Raw genomic sequence first — 4,223 nt, forward strand, 5'->3', positions numbered from 1 at the left:
TTCAGGTCCCTGCGGTAGCTCGTGGTGGGATGTAGATTGGAGCCCTCTAGGGTTGCCCATATTTTTCAGCAGACCCCTTCCCTGGCAGCACAACGCTCTGCATTTCAGTGAGTTTTATTTCCATGGAAAGCTCTTGTACAGGGGGCCATGTGCTTACACTGGCTGTGGGCCCTCAGCTGCCATCGTGGGCGCTCCAAAACCTGTGTTTGCYAAGTTCGCTTGTAGCACAGGGATCACACGCCAGTAATGAACAYGGTTTCCAAAAAGAGCCAAGGTTTGCCTGTGTGCTAGTGCCCATCCTCAGAGTACTCCCATCTCCAGGTAAAGTAAAATGTCTTCAAACATCTTTTACCGTCTTTTCCAATTTACCATCACCCTGGACTTGGGTCAACTGTGGTGAGATGAGCTCCCTCAAGACTCAGGTCTGCACTCCCTGTCTGTTCAGGGCTCACTCTTCAGATCTATCTGTAAAGCCAATGACCACAGGGGTAAAACATCTGGCTTGTTATTTGTGCATGGAAAATCACTCGCTGGATTRAGCAAATCATCCAGTGTGCAGAAATATGAAGCAATCCTGGTTTCCTAGGGAGTGTTGTCGTCTCTTCCATGCCTGCTCCCACCCCAGAACTCCAGCTCTGTGTGTCCCCTTAGGATCTCTGAATTGCAATACCATTTCCCATACACGGCAACTTCATTTCTCCCTGCACCCCCCGAGGAAAAGTTGGGCAAGAGGCAGCACGTGCGCTGTTCCCCAGCTGCGGGTGCCCTGCCCGGCTGCCGGGCTGGCAGTCACTCCCTGCCCGCTTGGCAGGACAAGCCGTGCACAAAACTATCAACCTCACGCAGCAAATTTCCCTCAGAAAGGCAAAGGTTTCAGTCCTCCTCGCCCCTGTCCATGCTAAACTAGTAGGATTTCCATTTATTTATGATTTCTGCTTTCCCAGAGTTTGGCTGAAATTGGTCAAAGGGTTACAGCAACTGTTAAACGGGGGTCTGAGAGGCAGCCAAACAACGTGATCACAGTAGTCTACAGAAACATTTCATCATTGCACTGGGGTGCTAAGTCTTTCTCTCTTTTCCTTTGGCTCCAAGAATATTTTATTATTCTCTTCATACTGTAACAACTTCCCCTGAAAGTAACCGTTCCTGCTCACACTTAGGGACKCTAGGGAACTTTGCTCCGTAATGTACTTCCTGCTGTGGGGCATTTTCTGCAATAGGCAAAAGCTGCCCGGGAGTTTCGGAGAGCGGATACTGGATTCAAACACCGACAGTGCGAATGGAGASCCTAACATTTTGTGACTCTTGCGTTATGTTCTTGTGCAGTCTGAGGCTGTGAAAGAAGCCGGATGCAAAACAAGACATGGAGAAGTCTCGTCTGTTAAAACCACTGCTTGAATCACGATGTGACAGATGTTAGCTGACTGGGACAGACACAGCGGATTAGGAAATGTATTAGCAGTCACAAACTAAAGAGAATTATTAACAAGAATTCACAGATGCTGAAACAAGGAGTTTGCTTAATTAAGCAATGTGACATTGTACTTTGCTATATACATCTACCCTAATTCCTATCCAGTATATCCATTTTATTTGTCATATCTGGAATTTCTATCAATTTTGTAATCTAAAACAGAAAGGAAACATTGGAATTTGTTCATGGAAACATAAAAAACTCAATTATAACTTTAGGAGCAAATAAATTACTTTTAAGTTATATTGCTCTGATTGTAGGGTTCTTTACTTATCAAGCACCAACTAAATTTGATGTTAAATACTTATTTGTAAATACTTAAAATTTCCATTAGTGCTACAGTCTAATCATTCATTTTTTCCATTCTTCACTGAATAAGTAAATTGCTTGTAATCCCTCTACTGCTTTTTGAGTCCAGCCTTGCATTTTTCATCTGATATTTGGAGTATAGATATAAAACTGAAGCAAGAATAACCTATTTAAATCCTAATTCACAATTGTTACTAATACTAACAATCCGAAGGAAATCTGCAGATTTGCTGACTGATAATCTCCTCTTTTCACCGACCTTTTTCACTGCTTTGCTACCTTTCAGGAAGTGTTATAGAGTGCTTTCCAAAGATGCATCATACTCAGCTCGTCTGGTGTGAAACAGAGATAGATTCTGGTTTGCAYTCAATTATGACTGTGCAAATAGACAAATATACATATAAATTGTGTTTCCGTGGAAGGAGAAATATGTTAACATACTGTTTGCTCTATTATGTTCCCATTCACTAATATGTTCCTGTAGCCTTTTCTTGGAGACATGAACCAGCTTATCTATGGAACTTTTCACAGTTTTTCTTCTTTTGATAGTTGCAGTGAGCAAAGCTTTCCCAAAGATAGATAGCTGTGCATGTGAAACTACGAGAAAGAGGTGCGCACCCAGAAGAGACRAGAGATTTGGCAGGCAGGAGATATTTTAGGTATCTGCCTGCAGGGTTATGCACCTTGCAGTGATTTAGTGCACTGCTGCCTGTTGTGATTTTCCACCTCACACAGGGAGGGGCAGGAGCATCTCCAGCAGAAAAAGTGTGAAATGCTGGGTTAGTGCACCAGCCTCGTAAAATACATAGGTATAACTCTTTCCTAATCAACTGCAATAACATTTTACAAAGTAGGAGAACTAAGTTCTGAGAGTTGAATTTCATGATCTGAAGTTTTTGCTCTTTCCTTTTTTATTTGAATTGAGCACCACTGCTTTCAGTCACTTTTTACCTCTGTGTAAGTGTATTGAAAAACACAAATTTTATTCTTAGAATATGTTAAAAAGAAAAAAAGTTCTGGAAATATTTCTGGCTTTCTATATTGTGCACTTAAAATCTTATGCAAAAAATAGCAGGGCTATTAATACAGTTTGTTCCAAACATACATTCATACCCAAGACAAAACACAGTTGTGGCAGAAGCTGGGGCACCACAGTATTCTCAACTTTATTTTCTATACTGCAGAAAATAAGTGCAAATTTCTTCAGTGTTAGATCTTTCCTCTTTGGATTTTCCATTGACTTTGTTGGGAGTTCTTAGGGCTTATAGATTTGGGTCCCARATAAAAACACAAAGGATGCTAAGATATCTGCAGCAAAATGGAATGTGTCTAACCAAGTCAGTAACAGTACTGTGTCCAGTGCAGCATTTCTCAGTTTCTTCAGTGTGTTATCTCCTGTTTGATGAAAAATAAAAATTGTGTTTTCTCTTGTTCCCCACACATATGCAGGTAAATGTTAAAAAAAAAAAAAAAAAAAAAAAAAAAAAAAAAAAAAAAAAAAACAGTTGTAAGAGCAATAAACTGGAAAATATATCTAGGTTTATGTTTCAAGGGACTGCTCTTCAATGCTGAAAAGAGAACATACAGGGAGTAGAGAAAAGACATTGTAATACATTTTTTTTTTACATTGTAATAAAACTTTCAAAGTCTGTTTCAAGCCAAAAAAAGGTCTTAAAAGAAAACTGCATAATCCCACGTGGCCTCACTTGCTCCTGCGTCAGAGAAKAATCTTTGCTAAAGCCTTATCAGGGACAACATAGGACAACTCGTGTGTTAATACAGAAGCATTTCTGAAGAAAAAATAGCTTCTGCAACGTCTGCAACCACAGTAGTTGAAGAGATCTTGAAAATGATGCTGACAGGAAACTAAGCAGCAACAAAAGGGATTTTTGTTGTTGTTTTGCTATCTGGGCCAAACTACAGTTATTTCAAGGGAAGTTTTAAGCTGCCTCTGGAGCACCAGAGCTACCCCCGTGCTGCAGTCCTGCTACGCGCTAGGAAGGGCACAGTGAGGAATCACCTGGGCACAAGCAAGTTACAGGTGTGACCCTGGAAAAGCCCGGCTAACACCGACCGCCCCCTTCGCGGGCTGATCCCAGAGGCCGCCGGGGGCGGGGAGTGTCTTCAGGGATCAGCGTAACCCGCTACAAACGACCTCGCTGGAAGCAGTGACGCGACTGGCCACGTCTGCAGCATCGGGCCCTTTCCCGCCTCCTCCCCCCCCCCGATAACAGGGCGACGTCCTGCGCCAAGGCAGCCCCGGCCCGGCAGCACTGCCCGCACCGGGCTTCCCTCCCGGGAGCCGCCGGCCACGGCGAGGGCCGCAGCGGTCGCGCCGAGCCGCCCGCGCCGCCGCCATCTCGCGGCGCTGCCCCTGGCGCAGCCCCAGGGGGGCGCCCCCACCTGCTCGCCCCTGCTAGGGGGGGAAGGGGCTAGGGGG

The sequence above is a fragment of the Rhea americana genome, unplaced genomic scaffold, assembly GCF_003343005.1.
Source record: "Rhea americana isolate MKP2758 unplaced genomic scaffold, rheAme1 scaffold_313, whole genome shotgun sequence".
Classification (NCBI taxonomy): domain Eukaryota; kingdom Metazoa; phylum Chordata; class Aves; order Rheiformes; family Rheidae; genus Rhea; species Rhea americana.